The sequence below is a fragment of the Lepidochelys olivacea genome, assembly GCF_965140295.1.
Source record: "Lepidochelys olivacea isolate rLepOli2 genome assembly, chromosome: 8".
NCBI lineage: Eukaryota > Metazoa > Chordata > Testudines > Cheloniidae > Lepidochelys > Lepidochelys olivacea.
In genome coordinates, this window is record NC_140418.1 from 5,486,765 (window position 1) to 5,511,636 (window position 24,872).

General features: G+C 42.2%; 1 long non-coding RNA gene across 1 annotated transcript in view; it reads left to right on the top strand.

Annotated features, from left to right (window-relative positions):
* Positions 1-1,356: 1,356 nt before the first annotated feature.
* The window catches only part of LOC311525730, a 36,497-nt gene continuing 12,981 nt past the window's right edge, over positions 1,357-24,872 (top strand). Inside the window, exons 1-2 of the long non-coding RNA XR_014712847.1 lie at positions 1,357-1,541; positions 1,643-1,691. This is a non-coding gene — a long non-coding RNA (uncharacterized lncRNA). The remainder of the gene's footprint in view (positions 1,542-1,642; positions 1,692-24,872) is intronic.

The window sequence follows — 24,872 nt, forward strand, 5'->3', positions numbered from 1 at the left end:
TCTCACCGTGACAAGCTAAACAAACACTGGCCATCACTAAAATGCTGTGAATACTGACTGGGGTTTTTCCATGGATTACAATTCTTAATAAAAGCCACCCACACCGCCCCCCCTTGAGACCGACTCCTACAGTCACGCAAAACAATAGAGAAGAGAGACAAGAGGTAGAAAGGGAGAGAGAGAAAAAGAAAGCAAGAAAGAAAAGATGAGAAAGAAAAGATTATTTCTGTGTGTGGAGTTTGCCTTAATGTATTTTGTTATTTTTTGTTTTTGTTTGTTTGTTTGTTTATGAAACAGGACTTTGTGCCAAGATCCCCAGCTTCTGCTTATGATTCAGGCAAAAGAAAATGTCAGATGTATTCTGATGCGGAGGGACCATCTGGGCAGGGATTGACACTGTGAAGGCAGTGAGCAGGGAAAGGAAAGTCAGATATGACACAGGCATGGCCATCATCATGCCTATAGAATGGCTCATGAGTCATATATCGGTATCAGTTGATTGGAAAAAAATAGTTTGACCCAGGCAAACCTGATATTACAGTAAGCGACCTAATAGGACAGGAAGTTGCATTGACTTAGTAGGGAGATACAAATTCATTACAACCTTAAGACTCCATCCAGATTTCCTTCAGTTCACAAAACTTTTGAAAAGCCTTGGCTTACATTTTAACTTCCTTCAGACAAGTCAATTGGAATCGGATTACATTTTAACTTGGAAATAATGTGAGATTCAGGAGGCCATCGCGCAACCAACGGAACTATGCCAGTTTACACCAACTGAGAACCTAGCCCAGGATTTCCAGCCTCAGTGCAAGCTAATTCTGGTGATATGGTGTTCGAGTTTAACTTTGAGTTTTCTAGTTTGCTCAAACCCAGAAACCCAATACAAACCTCAAAGGGTGAGTTTCTGGCTCCACTGAAGCCAATGGGAGTTTTGCCATGGACTTAAATGAGGTCAGGAGTCACCTGAGGAGTCTGAAAACACAGAATACCAGAAGCAAGGTTTGCATAAAACATGAAAACTCAAACTGCCAAAATGTGCACAAGTCCAAAACACACACACACACACACGAGCTTCTGAACTTTTTCATCTGAATCCCCTGCATTTGCTCATTTTGATCCACTACAATAGTCAAATTATTGCAGGTGCCACTGGAATGTATTTGGAATCTGGGAGGTTCTGTGTCTTTCTTTTATTACCCAGCCTGCTACTTGCTCTTCACGAGCCTTCTTCTAATGCAGAGCTGACTTTGTCCTTATTGTGTCTGCTATTTATTTATGCATGTAGTTTTGCTTCCATTCCCTCCCTACGGAACCTTTGGAACACAGCTTTCAGTAAGGAAGGGATAGCCTGAGGTGATTGAGTGTGAAGCCTTTCTTCTCTATTTGCTTAGTTATAAACCTGTACAGAGAAAATAACAGACCAAAGACGGGTATTGTTTACATAACCCAAATCTAGTATTTATCATCAATATCTCTTATGAAGCAATTCCACTCTACCTTTGGGATGGGGCTGCCAGAAGCGAAATAACATTGAGATGGTGAGAAAGAGAGACAGACAATGAAGGAATATGTAATGTAAGGATTTCAAGCAGACCTTTAATTATTAATCTACAATATTTCAAATTACTTTTCCTCACAGATGCATGGAAACGGGTGCTGAGATAAATGAGAGCAACGGAGATAAACCAGTAAGTGGTAAATTGGTGGGCCTCAGAATTTGCAAGATCACTTGTAGCAGATCACAGATTTTCCTATAAATACTCTGAGACAGGAAGAAGGCTGAGCACAGGTCTACCCAATTCTCTCCTGAGAAACTATGCAAGCATGTAGGCACAAACTCAAAGGGATCAATCCAGAGAGTTAATATGGAAAGCTGAAAGTGATATATTCACACAAACTTTCTCAGACTCTCTCTTTTAAGTCAAAGCAAATCAAGAGGTGGTGAGAGGAGAAAGAGCTACTACAAAAGATGTAAGTTACACAGTTAACTCCAATTAGAGTCCTCCTATGCTTAACCTCAGAACTGCAAGAATTGACTTTTCTATCCCCCGACCCCCCAATATTTACCAAGCTGGAAATATACTACTATTAAAATTTATTCCACTAATTTATGCACAGTAGAGATTTATATATATATATACATATATATATATCTCATCTTGGGAAAGCCAATGAGGTATGCTCTTAACAACAGTGAGTGGAACTGGGTATAACACAGATTAGGTTAAATGTATATAAGAAAGAGGCTTATAAAGAGATCTAAGCAGAAGCATTTGTTCACTGGTCATGGATACCCCTTGTTACTGTTAATGGAAGAGATGTGCATGTATGGAAAGAAGAATAAACCCTTTTGTTACTGTGTATTGGAGCTGTACAAATAACTCACAATGAATAATTTTCTGACTAATTTAGACTCTTTCTGCTCACTGCATGTCTGTGAGCAGACTGCGGTTTCCCTGAATGCATTTATTTTAAAACATCAGACAACCTCTTTGGTGAGATTTCTGTAACTATGAGCGGATAGCGAAGAGTTCTCTGTGAGTACCTAGTTTCACAATCTGAGCTTTGTATGGGGCTGATCCAGCTAGGTTGAAATCAACTTTGGGAGTCTTTCCATTGAGTTCTGCAGGTCTGGATTGAGCCTGACGTCAGTTGTGATCCAGTGTTTCACATGAGATTGTCTGCATTCTGGATGGAGAATTATTCAAAGCCCTTCTGGCTTGCAAATTTAAAAGACAGATTCTGGGAATGCCAGCTGTGATGGTCTTGATTACTGCCTACAAAGAATCATATCTGATTGGGCAATCATAAGCTATTTTGCAAGGTTATTCTTCTGTATTTTGATATACTGCCCTCTGACTAACCCGTACTGCTCAAAGGGACAGAAAGACAATATGTCCAGGATCATCGTGTATTGAAACAATTTAATTGAGCGAATGACTAGCACCAGAGCTAGTGTCTAGAAAATGGCTGAGGAACCCAGTTTCAAAGTAGAGCTTGTTTTCTAGCACCCAAAAGCATGCTGGGCACTTCACAGAAGACACAGAATAAGACAGTATCTGCCCGAATTATTTGACAATCAGACTAGGAATGAGGGTGACGCAATGCAAAGGACATAAGGTGTGAGAAGATGAGGGTCACAGAAGTACACTGGGGCTATTTTTCGGTGTAGCTGGTCCAAGGTTTAGCATGACTATGAGAAAGTGGCATAACCAGTCTGTATCCCAATTTCCTCATCTATAAAATGGCAGTGATAGAAATTACTGACCTCCTAAGGGTGCTGTGAGGTGTAGTTAACAGGGACAATAATCAGAAGATCAATGTTCTTTCAGATGTGTTAGTTCTAATTTGCTATAAACTGCAATTTTTAGGGGGTTAAAAACTTGCCCATAAATTATTGACTGTAAAACTGATTCAGTATGTTAAGAATGCAGTTATTTTTCTTCATAAGATGTTTTCATTGGCACATTAGAACTATCACTATAGCTGTTTAAACAATATACTGTCTTCACATATACATGGAATTATTATGGATTTACGGCTTGAGATGGTAAGGGTTTCAGGGGACACTCGTTATGGATTGTCCTGTCAGTAAGATTGGCCTGAAAAATCCCCCAGTTACTTATTTAACCAGAATTAATGCACTTTAAAAAAAAATCTCTAAGTAGTGTCCAAAACCATCATCGCTTAGCATCGGAGGAATAATACAATTTTTTGCAATGTCCCTATGTATTAGAACTGAGCAAATAATTTACTCAGTGGTTTAAAACCTCCCTTTCTGCATGTGGATTGCAATTTCCTCAAATGACTGTGTTGTTCAAATATACTCCATTAATAGTGTTGGTGGATTTTGTTTTTGACTGCACAGTGCATTGTCAGCATGGGCTGACCAGTAATCAAATTCGCTTTGTGTTCGGTAGTTCTGATTGGTCACTGGTGATCTCTGACTGCACACATGTAACTCCGAAAGCAATGCGAGAAGCCCATTTGGGTTTTTAGTTTGTCTACACTGCCACCAGGAGCAAGTCTCCCAGCCTGGGTAGACAGACTTGCCCTAGCAGGACTCGAGCTGGTGTACTAAAGATAGCAGTGCAGCGGTAACAGCATAGGCAGGAGCTCAGGTTCTCAAACCCACCCGACCCCCTAGGCTTGAGAGCGCAAACTCCAGTCTGAGCCGGAACATCTACATTGTTATTTTTAGCATGCTAGCTTGAGCCCCACTAGTGCAAATCTATCAGTTGCAGTGTAGATGTACCAATCGCTCAGGGCAATGGAGCAGAGAAGCAGGATTAGGGCATTTCAGAGTATTTTAAACCAGATCTTGACCCTCTTCCCTAGCTGTTGTCATCCAATCCTGCTCCCACTGGCGTCAATGGAAATATTACCATTGACTTTGGGAGTTAGGCACCTAACTGCCATGTGCTTTGACTACCTCCCCCTAAGCTGCTATTCGCCTCCTTGTGCCTGGCCTGCAAAGGAGTCTTGATCAGGGAGATTTGCAAAAACGCCTCCGTCACTTTGCTGTCTAGGCTGTGTTGGTCCAACCAGTGGCCTGCTCAGTAGCTATTTTATTTAACATCAATACTGGCTGTCCAAAGTCAGGAGGTGGCGGTCAGGATCAATGCTCATTGCCAAATGCATATAGGCACCCAAGCCCGGAGGAGCTGGTCAGGACTGCTGAGGGCTTTAACAAACTTGCATGGTTAAGTCTGCCCCCTCCCTAGCTCTGGCCTGCACCTAAGTCATAAACAAAGCACTAGCTTCACTCACAAGGGTTATACCCTGAAAAATAACTTTACCGGTAGGAATTGCCAGACTGGATGAGACCGGTGACCTGTTTAGTGCAGTATCTGGTCCACAACAGTGGCTAGTACCAGTTGCTTCAGAGGAAGGTGTACAGAAGTGTGCAGCAGCAGTTATGGGATAACCTGTGCCCAGGCAAAGTCTCCTCCTAACTCCCATTAGTTAGGGGTTGGCTTATGCCCCAAAGCAGAAGCATTTGGGTATCCCTTTCCCAAACCTTTAGTTGGTTGGTTTTTATAATTCTTATTATAAAAATAGCACCAGGATGGGGGTGGTTCAGGATTTTCTGGATGTGAAAGCGATGCCCATATAAACTATTCCCCATTTACAATAGCCTCAGTTAGCTCACTTTTCTAACCCTCTGGTGCTATCAACACAAACTGAGTATGAAAGCCGAGATGGGATCTTGCTTGCCCGTGTATCACTCAGATGTAGCAAAGACCCGAAGGCTCGCCTTGCCCCAACAGTGAAAGGACTCCAACATAACAAGAAGCAGGGCTGCAGTGGTCATGCTACAGAATTCTGCACTAGAGTTCGGTACAGCACCGCTCACATGTGCTTCTGGGGTCTCCATGTGCAGCATCTCCTTGAGCAGGCTGGCTGGGGCTGGAGAATCCACTACTACCCAGACCCTCTTGTCTCCTCCATGGACTACAGAGGCTACCCCGCTCCCACTCTGCCACCTGAAGGGAAGATCTTTTCCCCTTTTTTTGGCCCCACTGTGTTCCCCAGCTCCTACACTCAGCTGCTGGGGTCAGGATGTGAGGTTTAGGGCCCAAATGTGCAACCATTACTCCCTGTAGGCCAGATTCTCACGTGGAGCTACACAAAATTACCCTCACTGAGACTCTGGCCCAGGGACTAGCAGCTTATTATAGAGCTGGCTGGAACAACTTTCAATAAATGAAATTTCCCTGAAAAATGTTGTTTTGTCAAAGTGTTTTGTGGAGACGTTTCAGTGAAGACTTAATTGGACTTTTTGGTGGTCTGGGCAGAGAGGGGGAGAGAAGCAGCCATTTTAATACACCATGGAGCCTGGTGGTTAGCACACTAGCTAGGGAGGTAGAAGACAAAGGGTCAAGTCCCCATTCTGCCTGATTCACGGTAATGCGGTATGAAAAACTCTGCCCCGACTCAAACAAAGTGAGGGCTTGAACCTGCTTCATCCACCTCCCAGCCAAACGCCCTTGCCCTGACATTGGACATTTTGACACCACTTCCCAATGGAAAAGCCTCAGGGCTTTTGCTTAGAAAATGGACATTCTGACAACTCCATTTTCTTGAAAACATTCAAAAGGTTTTGGTTTTGTTCCAATGTGGAAAGAAAACCCATTTTGAAACCTCAAAAGTTGCTGTGAAATGGAACTATCATCTCCTGTCAGCTCTACCTTATTACATGAGTGCTCCCACTGAAATCAGTGTGTTGTTTGTGCAGCAAGGTACTAATGAATGTGAGTCAAGGTGGCACAACTGAGGCTCTTTAGTGAGTAGCTCTGTTGATGATGCTCAAGCCGGAAAAATCAGCTTCCTCTCCCAGAGCTACATGTCTCAGCGGGCTTAACGGGATCAAAACATTTCTGTCAGTAGTTTTGCACAGGTGACTCAATAAACATGGGGAGAAGATCTGCTGAGTAAAGATCTGCTGCCATGACTTCTCACTTTAAAAAGGGAAAATTAAATTTGTTTAATTAAATTCACTCTGATCTGAATTAGTTTTTTTGTTTGTTTGTTGTTTTATAAGAAATCCAGTTTTTCCTTGAGTAATAAATGTAAAATAACATTCCAATAGTATCACATGTAGTGCAACAAATGAAACTGATACACAGCCTGGAAACAAATCAATACACAAGGAGTTAGAAAACTAAAAACCAGGGGAGGAAAAAGTACTTTTCATTTATGAATAATGCCCTAGGGAGCAGAGTATACATTGGGGAGCAGAGACATTTAAAATGAAGAGCTAGAAATCCACAACACTCAAAACTGTTAAATTATGTTAACAGAAATTCTTTAATTCTAAGGTCATTATAATGATTCACTTGTTGATCATTACTGCTTGTAGAATGACCGGTTAGGCTTATGCAGCCTTGGCTTCAAGAAGTTCTGCTTGTTTCCTTTAGCCTTTGTCATTAATTGAGTGGGTAAGAGATAAAAATAGGTAGCTTTTGCTTAACCCTTGTGATGTCAGATGACCCACTTTCAGCTTAAAAGCTGTATTTTCTATGCTGTGATTTCAGCTCAAGAAGTGAAGATAATAATAAGGATTTGCCAAGACATACAATTTCAAATTTCTCCACTTGGAGTTGCAGGATACACAAAGTCAACATTAAATAGGCTCTTGCCTTTAAAGCTATGCATCAAATTTTGATCATGGCATGAAAAAAAGAGGCATATTTTTGTTTTTTTGGAGAGACACCTCCATCCTTACCCCTGTAAATGTCTGTTTTGCCTAATATAGTATAATCTCACTCCCTGCATCAAGAAAATAATTACTTTTGGGAGAATTTTCCCCAGGAAGAAAGCTCAGAAATGTCATCACATCCTGACAGCAGGCGAGTACTGGGATACCATGGAGATAAGTGTGGTGTAAAAACTTAGACCAATGAGAGCATTTGACATCACACAGTGGAGATGGGAACAGTTGGACTTCTCTTTTGAAGACTACTGGCGAACTTTCACACCAGCTGTTGTCAAGTAGGACTGAGCAAAATGTTTCCAGTGAATTATGAACACTACAAAATTCAAAATATGCACCATTCATTTAAATAAGCAGAAATGGTCCATTCCTTGTGTCCTCACTCCAAAAAAAGCTAAAGTTTTGTCTCTCAACTTGAAAGCTACTCAAAAACCTTGGAATATGTCATGAACAAGTTTCATATTTCTGTGGGAAAAGAACCATTTTTTGAATATCTAATCAAAAATTGCATCATTTTTACACTTCTTTATAAGCAAAGTACTTGTTTGCAAGGTATATATTGGAATTGGTTTGCTATTAGTCTTATATACATTATGGTAACACCCAGAGGTCCTGTATCAAGACTGACATTGTGCTGGACACTGTGCATAAACATAGCGAGAGAGAGAGAGATTGTCCCTCCTCTGAAAAGCTTACACACTAAACACATAGATGGTTTGAGGGGAAACTGAGGTATGGAGCAGTTAAGTGACTTGCCCTCATCACTCAGCAGGTCAGTGGCAGAACCAGGAATAGAACTGAGGTCTCCTGACTCCCAGGGACCATGCTGTTGATCAGGCTCAGCTATTTTTTGGACAGCTAAATACCCTTTGTGATGGTGTGACATTGTCTAATTAAAATATGACCATGCAAATCATTGTTGCTACCACTGATATAATAATTGCAACAAATCTTATACAAGTGTGATGCACGGCTGGAAAGAGTTAAGCATCCCACAGGATAATTAACCCAGAGTCAACCATTAGAGAGTTGTTCGAGAGGTATGTAAATGGTAATTAGGGCTATTCCATGGTAGATAGGCTAAAACTTTGAAATGCAAATTGATATTGTTAGAAATTAGAGGTGATACTAATTGTATGTGTGTACTCATATCTTGTTAAATGCTAGCCATGTAAACAGACAGTTCCTGTCTGTCACTATAGCTATTGATTCAGAGATCAAAAGGGAATATTAACATTTAGATGAATCTTGAGTGAAATAATGTCATTGTCTATGTGTCTCTTTAAAGTTTGTGATAGACTGCCTAATGGATACATTGCCTTCTGTTAATTTGGGTAGCTAATTACCCGTGATGCTTAGGAAGTAGGTCTACATCAAAGTATCCGTGATTGCCTATTGTTCGCCTAAGGACTCCAAACTGTATGAAAATGCCTTGGGTCCCAATCCTTTTTATCTCAGACCTGCTTGATGCTTCGTGCATGGGAAGCTTAAGTCAAAAGGCTGAGATCTCCAGTCCTAATCTGGAATCACCCTGAATATGACATTGGACTATAGCGTATGAACTAATTCTGAAAGAACTCTTTGCAACTACAAAGCTTACCATCTCTACTACAAATCTAATCTCAAGAACTTGACTCATGTCTGTATGTATACTGATCTTTTAGCCAATACTCTCTCTTTTCTTTTTTCATAACATTTAATTTAGTTAATAAGAATGGGCTGTAAGTGTGTATTTGGGTAAGATCTGGAATATTCATTAACCTGGGAGGTAATGTGTCCGATCCTTTGGGATTGGTAGAATTTTTTATATGCTGAATAAGATTTTCAGTAATCCTCTTCATATTTGACTTGGGTGTCTGGGTGGAGGCCTAAGGCTGGGTTGCTTTAAGGGAACTGTGTTGTTGGCTTCTGGGTAACCAGTGAGGTATTATAGAAGCTATTCTGTGCTGGCTTGGTAAATCTAAGTATTGGAATATCCACTAGCTTTGGGGATTGTTTGCCCCATTCTGACCTTAATTGAGTGACCTCAGCTGGTTCCCCTGGGACTCCGGTCACAGATGGAGAATACCAGGACCTTTGAGGCCCTCTGCTGGAGGCCTCATGTACCTACCACATCACACCCTAGAAAAGGAGCAGTGAAGGTGGGTCCTCCAGGCCTGCCTAGAAAGGCTGCAGGGAAGCAGCGAATCAAAGCACAGCAGGTTCAGTTAAAAGGACCTGCAGGGCAGAGCATCTCAGTTGTTGGCTGGCACCAGAAGGGTGAGGAAGGACTGGAAGGCTGTGAGACTCCCCAGGTAAAGAGGTCTGGGAGAGAGCCTGCTCACTTAAAGAACAGACAGAGAACCTTGAAGTAAGGGTGACGAGGAAGGGATTACATGAGAAGTGGCCCAGGAAATAGCAGCAGCAACAGAGTTAAAGGAAGTAGCATGGGGCTGCTATTTGTAGGGTCCCTGGGCTGGGACCGAGAGTAGTGTGTGGGCCCAGGTGCCGCCACTGGCAGAGTAGCCAAAGCCCTGAGATGGAGACAAGTTTCATTTGGAAGCCCAGGCACAGGGCTGGAATTTAAAGGGCTCTAGAATGGAGCTGAAGACACTGCAGAGGGCCAACTGTTTGTTGAACTTTGTTACTCTGGGAAGGGGACTGAACTTGAAGGAGTGACCTGGCGGGAGACCTGGGGTGAGAAGAACTGATAGGCAGAGTATCCAGGGAGAAAGACCTGGGAACGCTGCTCCATACCAGGGCAGGGATGGACTTAAAGCTAGCTCAGAAGGTGCTGAGAACCAAGCCCAGAGACAGGACTGCAAACACCAACCAGGGCATAGTGATAGGCCCTGGTGGACCTTTTACCCTGAAATGGGTTTTTCTGAGCATAGAGACTGTGTGTGATTTATCCGGAGGGCTGATCCATTGAAGACCTGACGAGGGCCCCAACAGGGGGAACAGAACAAGGAAAGAATGCAGGATCGCATCCGATGGACAGGAGGAACTCACCAGGGGTGATTGTCCACCATCACACCCATCTTATCAGTATCTGTGTACAAAGAATTAAAGACCTGATTTAATCCCCTTTTCAGCATGTGTCCACGGGTGACAGGAAGGAAAATTACAGTAAGTTAACCATAGTGTCAGATTATTCTTGGCACAGGAAATCAGTTGTGAGTCACCAAAAAGTATTGCTGTAGGGGAAAAAAAAATACCATTGTGTTTCAGCCAAAGATAGGGAAAGATGCTGCCATGAAATTAGAGAAACTGGCCATTAATCAAAGCACCAACTGTTCCCATTTGAGTACAGGTGAACCAGCAATAAACAGCAAAGCAAAGCAAGTTAATATCCAACTGAAGAACATCCTTAAATAACTATTAATTATGATTTTTTTTTAACATCAAGCTTAAGCCAATTAAGAAAATTATATATGTATTGCTATATGGTCACCAACTCTGCTGTTCTTCTTCAGCCATTTTTAATCTTCATGTGTTATAGCTGATGTAATAAATAGATTCCTAGCTGGCATATTTCTATGCGAACGTACATTGCTAAAGTGCTGTGCTTTTTTCAACTCCATCACTCAAAAATAGGATGAAGGTTTTTTGAAGAAAAAAACAAAAACCCTACAGTGAAAAAAATACTAAAATGAAGGTTACAATAGATTTGTCATTTGAAATGTTATTTCCCCCCCTTATGGAAAAATGCATACAGAGCTTAATCGGGATAGATTTTATACATTGCTATAGAAATTATGCAGGAGGACCTACAGAACTTAATAGATATTGAAATCTCGTCTATAGAAGTTTTATATGAATATTGAATGTAATAGAGAATGCAGTCCTTGCTACTGAGTTACACAGGCTGGTTTTAAAGATCATTCCTTATTAATATATGCACAGAAATCACAGGAGTAGAGCCAACTAAAAACTGTAATTCCCTTTCTGCACCAAATTCTGACATTTTGAAATTTATTTTCATTCCAAAATGGAACAAAAAGCCAAAATTTTGAGCGGAACATAAATTTAGAAAACTTGTTTTGGAACCATCAAAATATTGTGTTTCAACACTGTCAGAAGATTATATAGAAAACATTAAACAATTTTGATGACATCAGTCTGAAAGAAATTAATTAAAATGGTACAGTTGAAACAAAATGATTTACCTCAGGGAGAGTCAGCAGGTGATCCATGGGCCAAATCCAGACTGCCAGATGCTTTTGAACAGACCCCAAAATCTTTTTTTTTTTTAACTTATTATTTTCTCTGGAGTCTGGACCTTGACCACAAAATGTGAAGCTTGACAAAGAAAACTGACTACCCCAATTTACCTTAACAACATATGTCGACATTATCCAAATGAATAATGTTGACTTTTTCCCATTGAAATGTGTGGGAATTGACACATTCCCATTAAACATTTCCGTTTTGATGAAACTCCATTTTCCAATAGAAAACTGTTCCCTTGAAAGTTTTCCAGCCAGCTCTGTACACCTGCATATTCTTCAGTAGTAGTCTCCCTTTATGCTGTCCTGCACAATGGGCCTGATCCGGTGAGCACCCCATCCAGGACAATTGACTTCACAAGAATTGTCCAGCACTTTGCAGGATCAGTCCCAACTGGTATTTGTGCAGTGACCTAAATAAAGCCTACAAGCAGATTAAACCATTTTATTCTCTACATCAGCTGTCATTGCAAAGTGCAGGCCAGATTGTAGTGGTTTAAAATGGCCTTTGATGAACTAGTGAGGCAGAGGGCCTTTTTTCCCTATTAGTTTTACCAGTACTTTTTCTTGTCTCTGGCCCTGGTTCGGCAATGCACTTAGGTGTATACTTCACATAAGCATGTGCTTAAGTCCATCCTATTCAGCAAAGCGCTTAAGCACATATTTAACTTAAAGCATTTTGAAGTCAGTGGATCTTAATCATGTACTTAAATGCTTTGCTAGACTGGAGCCTTTATAATTTCCCCAGGTCAGGAGACTATAACTACTGATCAGGACTTCATTCTTGGCTCTGTCACTAACCTATCGTTGGATGTGGGGGTAACTCACTCTTTGCATCTCAGTTTCGACATTTGTAAAAGTGGGAATAACAGGACTTGCCTTCCCCTTTAAAGCATTTGGGCTCCAATCCAGCAAAGCACTTAAGTATGTGATTAATTTTAAGCATATGAGTAATCCCACAGTGGGACAATTCATGTGATTAAAATCAGGAATATGCTTACGTACCTTCCTGAATCAGGGCCACAACAACTGTAATGGGACTGTTCACATGCTTAAAGTTACACATGTTTGTAAGCCCTTTCTCCAATGCTTTGGAAAGCTACAGATGAAAAGTTCTATACAAGAACTGAACTCTATTATCATTACTGTATTTTCACCATTATTTTACTTATCCAAATGGAGGAAATTTAAATGTGTTCGTTTCCAATTCATGATATGAAGCATTTTTGCCTATGCAGCCAGTTGCACCACTGAACTGGAGAAGTAACCATAACCTTATAATTTTGCCTACAGAAAGTGCCTACAGTCATTTCTCAGATACAGTTCCATGGCAGTTGTGTCATTGTTCCATTTTAACATAACCAGTACACTCTGATGGGGAGGGAAGGAGTCTTAATTTTAATCAAATCAACTTCACTTTGTTCTTTCGCATTCTAGTGCTTTATTATAAACAAATACAGTGCTCTCAGGAGTTAGCTCCGTTTGCATTACATGGGATCTCATTCATAACTTATATTGGACAATATTGGTACCACTCAGCATCGTTTCACAATCTTGTAACCCAAACCAGAACTATTACTGAGATAAATATATATGTGACGCCCCAGGGGTAATAAAGAAGCTTCCAAGCAATGGACCTGCTTCTTGACAAAGAGATTAGTCAATTTTAGCATTGCCAGATAGGGAGCATGAGAGAGAACAGAGGAATTGCATTTTAAGTATGACATAACCGTGGTTCATCATAAATGTGCATGACGCACAGAGGTAACTTGTATTTTGAATTTGAGAGATCTTGTAAAGCTATTAATGAGGTAACCTATAATTCATAGGAAAGGAAGCTTGGAGAGAGGTGAGTATTCCTATATTGTACATTCTAAAACAGAATCATGGATGAATCACTGATCTTAGCTCCCAGGGAGAAAGAGCTCCCAACTTGCTGTTGCTCTCTGAATATATTGAGTATACCTCAACACAGAGGACCTTGACAATGAGTGAAAGTGGCTTGGTGATGAAGAACTGATTTCCTTGATGTGAAGCTGAAAGTTCTGCCCATAAAACGTAAGAAATCAATGCAAAAGTGGGCCTGGATCTCCTATTCTGGTTTTAAACTCAGACAAAACTGAACTGACTTTCATTCGTAGATTTTAAGGCCATTCTGATAATCTAGTTTGACCTCCTGCATAACACAGGCTATAGAATTCCTGCATCAAATACATAACTTCTGATTGAGCTAGATTGTATCTCTCAAAGTTATGCACTGATGAACTAGCCTCACTGTTAAAACATGCCTTAGTTCTAGTCTGAATTTGGCTTGCTTCAGCTTCCAGCCACTGGATCTGGTGATGCCTTTGTCTGCTTGATTATAGAACTCTTTGCTATCAGAAATCTTATCTGATGTAGGTGCTTATACTCTATAATCAACTCACCTCAACTTCTCTTGGACTGGGTTTCTTTCATCTCCGTGAGGCTCATCTTCCAGACCTCAAATAATTTCTTTAGCTCTTTTCTGAACCCCTTCCAATTTGTCAATATCTTTTTTTTAAGCCTTCGATGGAATTATTCCCAGCTTACACCAGTGTAAGATAGGAGACTCATTTCCAGTGTTTTTGCATACTAGTGAAAAGCGCCAGGTTGATGGAGACAGGGCTCCATTTACCCACAAATGGACAGATTGTGTCTCTTGAGTTGACTGTTGCAGTGAAGACAATATCCTAAATTCTCATTTGGGTGTTGCCCCTAAGCCCCTCCCATCCACACCCAAAACCGTCTCACCTGAGTTAAGTGGTACTTTATACCCAGACCAGCTGGCACAGCTGGGGATGTGGGCTAGAGCTCAGGTGCCACTTCCATTTGGGCTGTTAACCTTTGTGGTGAGATCTCAATTGATGATCGTCCTCCCGGGCTTTCCTACATTTCCTACACTTTGCCCCAAATGTCAGACAAGTTCTCCTGCAATTCCCTGGGGAACAATCATAGAGCAGCTCAGATTGCAGCAGCGCAAAATCATGGGATGACCCCAGAAGTCTTAGGGACACATGAGTCTACCATTGCTAACCCTCCACCTTTTCCTGTGCATGAGACATCACAATAGATCAGACACTCGGAAACAAGGCAGGATTCATCAATAAAGTCAGTATGAGGGAACAGTCAAACAATTGTCACTGATTTCATTACCAGTGTTGGGCAAAGAATTTTCAAAGAATACCTTACTGATTGCTTTCACATATTTCTGTTCATTAATGGAACTGGCTGTAACTTTCTGCACGTAATTCTTGGTCATTAGCTCATTCAGACACAGGTTGGTGGCAAATATTCGATACTCCAAATACAAGTTGCTTTGAGTGGTCATCTAGGTCATACCTAGGTCATCGAGGTGTTTCTGTTTCCCTCACTCAATTAGAGTAACTGAGTCAGTTTCCAATGGGAATATTTATGCTTACAAATGTACATTCTTCAAAATATACACCAACATATGCTTAAAATGTCCCGTTTCCATGAATATTCCTGTCAATAAACTAGATTGCTAGAATATTTGCAGAGTGGACACCAGGAAATTAAAATTTTGTGATTAAGGTGGCAAATGTATCTGTTCTTGCCCTTGCCCATGCTACGAGTGGTAGAAGCCACCAGCTTTCAGGATTAGATCTCCTGTTAATAGTGACACTTTCTTTTCTGCAAACCTCTTTTCTGAACCAGCTCAAGAAAATGTAAGCATCCTTCCAAGGACAGTCAGTTTTTCATGGTAAAATCAGATGCCAAGTGTGGCAGAGTGAACAGCTGTTTCAGCCAAGCGTGCGTGTGTGGGGAGGAATAATTACATGGAATCTGCAAATTTAGTAACTCTATTCCGAGAATTGAGAGTGATGAATCATCCTTCCCATCTCCTCGCTCTCCTATTTCTAACTTCTCTCGAATAAGGTTCCTTCTCTTCCTGACTTACCCGGGCCCTTCAGCAGAAATATCCCCAAAGGGGAGAGCAGATGTAAGTTTAGATAATATGATGCTGCTTTTATCTTGCAGGATAGGAACATAAGAATGGCCATACTTGGTCAGACCAAAGGTCCATCTAGCCCAGTATCTGGTCTTCCGACAGTGGCCAATGCCAGGTGCTTCAGAGGGAATAAACAGAATAGATAATCATCAAGTGATCCATCCCCTGTCGCCCATTCCCAGCTTCTGGCAAACAGATGATAGGGACACCATCCCTGCCCATCTTGGCTAATAGCCATTGGTAGACCTATCCTCCATGAGCTTATTTAGTTCTTTTTTGAACCCTGTTATAGTCTTAGTCTTCACAACATCCTCTGGCAAGGAGTTCCACAGGTTGACTGTGCATTGTGTGAAAAAATACTTCCTTTTGTTTGTTTCAAACCGGTTGCCTATTAATTTCATTTGGTGACCCCTAGTTCTTGTGTTATGAGAAAGAGTAAATAACACTTATTTACTTTCTCTACCCCAGTCATGATTTTGTAGACCTCTATCATATCCCCCCTTAGTTGTCTCTTTTCAAAGCTGAAAAGTCCCAGTCTTATTAACCTCTCCCCATACGGAAGCTGTTCCGTATCCCTAATCGTTTTTGTTGCCTCTTTCTGAACATTTTCCAAGTCCAATATCTTTCTTTGAGATGGGGCAACCACATCTGCATGCAGTATTCAAGATGTGGGCGTACCATGGATTTATATAGAGGCAATATGATATTTTTTGTCTTATCATCTATCCCCTGCCTAATGAGTCCCAACATTCTGTTTGCTTTTTTGAATGCCGCTGCAGATTGAGTGGATGTTTTCAGAGAACTATCCACAATGACTCCAAGATCTCTTTCATTCATTACATTAGTTAAGTAGCCTATTTTTCCTATGCACTAAGATTCTCTGCAGTAACATGCACTGCACCGTCCCTGGAATCCTAGCTTGGAAGATAAAGTGGCTAAAGAATACAAGTGCTGGAGTAGTTTTACCAGGGAAGGGCAGCAACAAAATGATAAGTAGCAATAATCAGATTGACACATTAAGGTTGATGACTGGCAGTTCCAGCACAAAGGCAACACAGGGCTGCATGGGGCTGGGAGGGGCTGGAATGTCAGTTCAGTGGAGCAGGCAGCATTTCAAAGAGAGAAGGCAGGGTTTAGCGCTGAGATTTCACATTGGGTAAGAAGCTGTTCTGCGTCTCTTCTCAGCCTCGCTCCGCTTTGGCCTCTACGTAGCTGCCTCTTGCGCAGCTGCTTCTGTCCCCTTCATTCTTCACGTAGCTGCTTCTCCCATCTCTGCTGCCCCCACATTTGTTCCACCCTCGGGATAGCTCAGTGGTTTGAGCATTGGCCTGCTAAACCCAGGGTGGTGAGCTCAATCCTTGAGGGAGCCATTTGGGGATTGGTCCTGCTTTGAGCAGGGGATTGGACTAGATAACCTCCTGAGGTCCCTTCCAACCCTGATGTTCTATGATATTTCCTTTAGAGTCCCTCTTCAGTATTCCCTCCTCTCTCTTCCCCTAGCCCATCTCCCTCTTCTACAGCTCCCAGGTGCCCTTCTTTAACTTCTCCTCTTCCTGGGTTCCTTGTCCCTTCTCTCTTTCCCCCTCCTCTCATGCTATTCCTCTGCCTAGAAACCTGCCACTTTCTGCTTTAAAAGGGAAAAAAAATCAAAACCAAAAACCAATAGCACATACTGTGGCCATGCTGGCTTTCCCCTGTATTTAAATCCTAGCCTTGTAACACTGAATTAGGCACTCCACCAGCTCAGCTGATAGAAATAACTTACATACTAACCATTTCTGCAGATCCCCATTCAGAGCAGTAATATCTACGCACAAGGACAGACACAAGCCACTACACCAAAATGTAGTGTGGTTCAAAGTGTAATAAATAAATAAATAAATCAGTGGTTATAATAATCCTCTGTTAGGTTTCAGCCTCCTTTCATTGAGTGAGTGATGGGAAAGAAAAAGGAGCTTTGATGTTTCTGCTTTGGATTCTATAATCAGCGCTGTACAAGGAGGCAGTATTCCCGTGGAACGCTGTCAGATCATTGCCAGAAATTATGGGTTGTCGTACAGATATATTGATTTTAAAATAATCACACAACTCTCCAAAGGCCAGACGTGGAAGTCACAGAAACTATTACTCATCTCCCCATCAGCAGAGGCATTTGATTCCCACCCTTAGAGTCCCTATCCCACATCTGTGAGGCTGCTAGCTAGGAAGACTGTCCACTCCAATGCAGAGCACTACAAAAGGGAGAAAATTAAACCTCTTCAGTGTAGCGATTTGCAGGAATGCAGGCTGCCTAATGGACCCTGAGGCGCAGTTCTGCTCCCACTCACTGTGATGACCGAGCTCCCATTGACCTCACTGGAGCAGGACGAGGCTCTTCGTCAGTAAATGCCCTGTCTTGTGCCAGTAGCCTACTGCCTCTCTGGGTCCATGTGGAGGGAAGCTGTATGCTTCTGCAGTTCAAGGGCCTCTCTAAGTGCACAGGGGCACCTGTACCTGAAACCCACACTCACTCAGTGTGGTGGCTGGGTCGCACAGAGGTTGATGAGCCCACTACAGACGTGGCTGCCAACAGAGATAGGTCATTTAACTCAGGCAGTTGAGTTTGAGATCCAGAGGTCCCAGGGTTGATCTACACTGCTGACGGCCCACCTAGCATTGAATAACTTGCAGGGAGCCCCAGAAGAGCTGGGCTCCACTCTGCTCACTGTATGCATGACTTCCCCATATCCTGCCCCTCTATCTAGGGAATCACACGGATTCTGCTGTATATTGAGCTCTTTGCACCCATGGAGGCCAGGTGGGATTTGGCCCTTGGTGACCTGCTTCTTTCTTTACTGTGTCAGGGATGTAGTTACCTCAACTTGGCAAGGGATTCCAATGGGCTTGGATGTTTCTGCAGACACCACTTTACTGACCTCAGGGCTGCTTGTGATCCATGAATGTTGGAGACGGTAATCTACTTGTGGGGAATTGGGAGGAAATGGCTTAAGGTCAACTCCTTTTAAGTCACATCATTGATTTGCTAACATTTCCAGAGTTAAATATCAATACATTTATCCTTTCCCCAAATTCTCTGCCCCAGTGCTAATTACGGAGGCTGCCTGTCATCGGTGCAGGGAATGCTGGGATATCTTAGCCGAGTGGAACCTGCAGTCACAGAAGAGCCATTTCATGGATGAGCAAAGTAAAGAAAGTAAATTAAAGTAGCGATGAAAAAATTATGGAAGATCAGATGTTTGAACAAGTTCAGATGCTGCCACAAAGTATCTGCACCATCTTTAGTCTGTAGAAATGGGCTGGGAATCTCTCAATAATAGTTACTGTAGAGAGTAATAACAGGACTTCAGCCCACCAACTCCTGCATTCTGACCCTGGCAGTCTCATTGGTTGGCCTTGGGCAACTCATTTAGCTCCAGATGCGCCTAGTCTGCAAAAAGATGTATCTGAGTTTTGGACAAATTCTTTGTGCCTCAGTCTCCTCACCAGTGAAAAGGGGCTAATCCTTATCTATATCACAGGTCAGGTGCGGAGGATGAATGAGATATTGTTTGCACAATTGTGATGATGATGAAAAGCAGTAATGATTGTCAAGTATCGTTATGTCACTCAAGATTTCTACTACTTCTTGCTCCCAGATGGCCTGTAAATACAGCAAGGAAAGCTTTCTGTTGATATGTTGGTTCTTCTGCTTCTGGTCTTTGCTGGAAACAGGCAGCCCAGTGGTGCAATGAGATTCAAAAGAAACAGACTGGATATTTTCAGAACCCCTAAAAAATGTACATGCTTGTTTAACCCAAGCCAGTTACATCATCATTAATAAAAGATTTTTTTTGCTTAAAATGTCTCTACTGAGGTGTGACCGAGCACTCAGTAGCTTCTATAGTAGCATGGCTGGGGTTTTCATTGTGGGAGGGGGGCTAAAGAAACATTATTTACCTTTAAAGGAATTCCCCAAAATGTATTCTTCCTAAAGAATCTTACATTAAAACAGAAGGGCCTGAACTGACTCCTGGTTTAAGCAAGTTCTACGAATTCACATATGCCAGCAATGAATTTGGCTCAAGAAGTCACACTGCATACCTGAAGTCTGTGGTTGGACATGTCAGCCATAGACCACACGGGGTCTACGTTCGTGGCGTGTTAGGCTCACTGGATCTGTGTGTTGACCTACCCCTCCTCCCACTCTGGTCTATGTGGAGCTGAAATAGAGAGAGTTCCTCCATGATGCAAAAGACTCTTTATGTGGCTCTGTAGGGCCTTCTTGCTTATCCTCCACATCAGGGTGTATTTGATCCACAGAGCATTAGCCGCTGAGATTCATTCCCCTGAGGAGAACTTTTCCCCCTCAAGGGGAGAAGCTCTCACTTTCCAATTTTTCCCTGACGAGAAAGTTGTGATCTTGAAAGCCAGGTGCATTTCAAATACTGGTTTAGTGGATCTTATCCAGTTGCTTGTTGCTCCAAGACCAGACTGTAATTGGTGCTTTGATGGTGAAGGGAAGCCACACTCAGTGACTACAGATCATAATTATCGAAGAGCATTGTGGGAGGGGTGCATGTTTTGTTTACTTTAGGGTTTTTTTTTTTTAAACAAAAGTGTTGTTTTGCCACGCAGCCTAATTTCTGCCTCACACTGAATTACTGTGGTGGTGGTTGCAGCTCATTAAAGCAGCGCTCACAGATCCGTCTCTGCTTCTCCTTGCTTTCACTAATGAAAAGGGGAAAATGATCGACTGTCCGGGCTTTGGAGGCCCCCTTCTGAATTGCCCTGAGGCCGGATGCCTTTGTCAGATTAAGGCAGACACGGTAGAGGTACAGGTAGTGTATTTTAATAATGCAGAAGTGGCAGGTGAAGGAGGATCTCTGATTGCACTTCTCAGGGAGCTCAGCCCACGGAGTTCAAGTAAGGGGAGAAGGGTGTTCTGTAGAGGAGGGATTAAAATCTTTCAAAAAGCCGGTGGACTGGGTAGTTGCTGTCACTTCTACTGCATGTTGAGAAGATAAGGAATGTTAGGGCCAGCAGGAAAATGGTATTTGGGCCATCATGCATTCTGGTTTATTTCAACACCACCCTCTTGCTTTGGATACTCCACAAACAAGTCTCAGGGTCAGAGTCAGAGTTCAAGGCCAGAAGGGATCACCGGATTATCCAGTCTGACCTGTACATCACAGGCCATCAACACCACCCTGCACCTGCACCCTAAACCCAACAACTGAAATTAGACTAAAATATTACAGCCCGCAGGAGAGGAAACTATTATGGGCCACAGGCAGAGAACAGTGGCACGCAGTGCTCTTCCCAGCCCTTCTGAATTGGGGGTGATACAAACACACCTATGAAAACATGATCCCTGCCCCAAAGATTTTATAATCCACGTCACCATTTTATAATCTGTCAGTGCTCTGATCAATGGGAGGTTCACATGTGGAGAGGGCTCTGCATAGATTGGCTTCCCTGGCAATTTATTCCATGCTTATTTCCTGGTATGTGAAGCAAGTCTTGTCTGAGTTTTCCCTATTTACTTCTGCTTTCCTATTATTCCTCCTCACATTTTATATGAGTCAGACAAGCAAAACTAGTAAACCAACCTGTTATTTCTGATGTGTAGTTGACTTAAAGGTCTTATCTCTGCTGGCTACATATCAGAAATAACAGGTTAACGCATTCCAGTGCTTCACCATCTTCCTAGTGAAAAAGTTTTTCCTACTATCCAACCTAAACCACCCCCACTGTAACTTGAGACCATTACTCCTCGTTCTGTTATCTGCTACCACGGAGAACAGTCTAGATCCATCCTCTTTGGAACCCTCTTTCAGGTAGTTGAAAGCAGCTATCAAATCCCCCCTCATTCTTCTCTTCCGCAGACTAAACATCCCCAGTTCCCTCAGCCTCTCCTCATAAGTAATGTGTTCTAGTCCCCTAATCATTTTAGTTCCCCTCCACTAGACATTTTCCAATTTTTCCACATCCTTCTTGTAGTGTGGGGCCCAAAACTGGACACAGTACTCCAGATGAGGCCTCACCAATGTCGAATAGAGGGGAACGATCACGTCCCTCGATCTGCTGACAGTGCCTCTACTTATACATCCCAAAATCCCATTGGCCTTCTCGGCAACAAGGGCACACTGTTGACTCATATCCAGCTTCTCGTCCACTGTAACCCCTAGGTCCTTTTCTGCAGAACTGCTGCCGAGCCATTCGGTCCCTAGTCTGTAGCGGTGCATGGGATTCTTCCGTCCTAAGTGCAGGACTCTGCACTTGTCCTTGTTGAACCTCATCAGATTTCTCTTGGCCCAATCCTCCAATTTGTCTAGGTCCCTCTGTATCCTATCCCTACCCTCCAGCGTATCTACCTCTCCTCCCAGTTTAGTGTCACCTGCAAACTTGCTGAGGGTGCAATCCACACCATCCTCCAGATCATTAATGAAGGTATTGAACAAAACCGGCCCGAGGACCAACCCTTGGGGCACTCCACTTGATACCGGCTGCCAACTAGACATGGAGCCATTGATCACTACCCGTTGAGCCCGACAATCTAGCCAGCTTTCTATCCACTTTATTGTCCATTCATCCAGCCCATACTTCTTTAACTTTATGGCAAGAATACTGTGGGAGACAGTGTCAAAAGCTTTGCTAAAGTCAAGGAACAACATGTCCACTGCTTTCCCCTCATCCACAGAGCCAGTTATCTCACATAGTAGGCAATTAGGTTAGTCAGGCATGACTTTCCCTTGGTGAATCCATGCTGGCTGTTCCTGATCACTTTCCTCTCCTCTAAGTGCTTCAGAATTGATTCCTTGAGGACCTGCTCCATGATTTTGGCCTATGGCTTTGAAATTTGCCATCCCAGGTGCAGCCAAAAGTGACCTTGTAGCATCAGAAATGCATATAAAACAGGCACATCACCCGAATCTGTATCCCAGGATTCCAGATGTGCACTGAGAGTTTAGCCATTGTATCACCCCAAACTAGTCAACAACTGTATTTGAGGAGGGAGAGCTGTATGCATTGCAGTGGGAATTATGGGAAGAAGGAACCTCAGGGGGTTGGCTGCAGCTTTCTTCAAGTTAAAATGTACTTAATTTTGCTATCAATGTGATGCATCAATAGCTTATTATTATTTATTGCTTGTATTACATCAATGCCTAGAGCCACAAGTGAGATTAGGAACAGTCACAGGGGCTGGCCTTCTGAGGGGCCAGGCAACCAACCTCCCTGTGACAGGCTCTGCTAAGGAGAATGAGCCAACCCAGACCCACCTGTGGATAGCTAATTGGCTGAGTAGCAGGGTGGAAGTTAATTGGTTAAGAAGCACTTAAGCCAAATAAAGATTATGAGAGCTCAGGCAGGAGCCCAGAAACCAGAGGGCATGTCTACGCTGCAATTAGACACCCACAGATGGCCCGTCAGTTGATTTGGGCTTGTGCTAAGGGGCTGTTTAATTGCAGCGTAGACATTCCTGCACAGGCTAGACCCCCGAGGTCTAGAACCCTGTGAGGTGGGCATGCAGCCTATACCTGATTATCTATACCCCCAGAACATGGGTTTAGGAGGCTAACTTTAGATTGCTCTTCTTAAGATCTTGGCTGAGACCAGTGTGAATGCTATCTGGTGCCAGACTGAGCAGGGTCTACTCATGTCAGAGAAAAAATAAGTGCTCTGTTGCTGGTGAAGAAGGAATGGGTTCAATATTCATTTTTCCTTTGTTCTGATATGGATAATTATACTCTTTTTTTTAAAGCTAATTAAAATATTTAACATGGATCAAGAATATAAAAATGTTGTACAATGATGGTAGAAATCTACAAAGAGGGCTAGTTTACCCTAGGGTTCAGCAATTTAAATATACAAGTGAAACAAGACAATGAGGAATAATTTTCTGCCAGTCTCCAAGCCATCTTTGTGAGAATTAAAACAAAAGGTCTAATGGGTTCTCTCGGTTTCAAATTTCACTAAGTCCTTACAAATGGACAGTCCTCAGTTACTTTGGTTTCCATAAAATTTAGGTAAAATATAAAACATTATTTCTGAAAAGGTACCCTATTGTGGCCATTGTCCTAAATATTATCCCTTTGCATAGCAACCATAATAAATAGTAACACGTTAAATGCTGCCAAAATGGCTATGTTTCAAATTTAATAATCCACCGTGTTATCTGCTAATTAAATAGCGGGTGCCAGTTTCAAAGGGTACATAATAAGGCTGAAAAAATGTTCTGGAGATAGTGTAAATCTGATATATATTTAATGCCCACTTGTTTAAGAGATGCCTGCATAATTAGCAATGTATTGAATACATTAAGCGTAGGGGAATAATTGAATTTTTCACAGATGTCGAAGCGGAGCAATGAGCCCTGTCTGGTTTGCACCCACCATGCCGCATTGCACATCATTGTGAAAATGGGCTTCTGTGCGGCAGTGTACCAACTACTAAGGCTGCTGTCAATTAATATGGTTAATAAATGTTAATTTAAGATTTCCTTTTTCCAACTAATTGATATCTGATTAAGTCCAGAATAGGCTTTTAAAACTGTTCATTAAATAGCTAAAATTTCCTCACAAGTTTTGTGTGTTTTCTATAAGGACACAATCACAAAATGTGTAGCTCATGTAATTTCCAAATCATTACAGGGTAATTGAACTTATCACTTACATGCCCATTAAACCTCCACTTAGTGCTCTTTTTGCAATCAGTTGACATCGGATAAGTACGCAGTACCCATCTTGTTAAATCTAAATGAACTGGTTAAGACACTGAATATACAGCATTGCTGATTGAGAATAAATGAACTGGCAGACTTCAGGTATTTTAGAACATGGAACCATGTATTATTTGAAGGCCTACAGGAAATATCAGTTCAAGCCACATACTATATTGATGGTGGAAAAGTAGGAAACCAAGACAGTTTCCAACTGGAATAGGCACAAGGACATGCACAAATGAACCTAATGGGAGTAGATGGCACCTCCCAGATTTGAGTTGCCTTTCCCCACCTAGAAGTATATTTCAGTAGCACCAGAGGGATGGATTTGGACCAGATTTCAGTATGACAGCACAAGTAAAAGGACTGTGATGTCAACGAAGAGACAATTATTGAATTCAGGTCAGAAATAAGTGGTAGGAGAAGATGAACTCTTAAAGAAATAAAGATTTTGTTTAAATGCAAATATCCCTAGTAATTCAGGGTATGAAGATAGCAGCTGACAGTATATCTCATACTTGCTGTGTAACCGGTTGTTGGAATTTTTGACCCGCTGATAGTTCCTTCTCTTCTGGGTCTACCTTTGGCACCTTCCCTTTCTTCTGGGCCCACTTCCGGAATCTGTAGCTGAGAAGCAGTAGGCAGCACAACTTGTGGTCTTTCATAAGCAGAACACCTGGAGAAATTAGTGGGTGTTTTGCCTGCATACAAATTGCAGGATTAGACCTCAAATCTCTTGGAAGAAATGGCTTA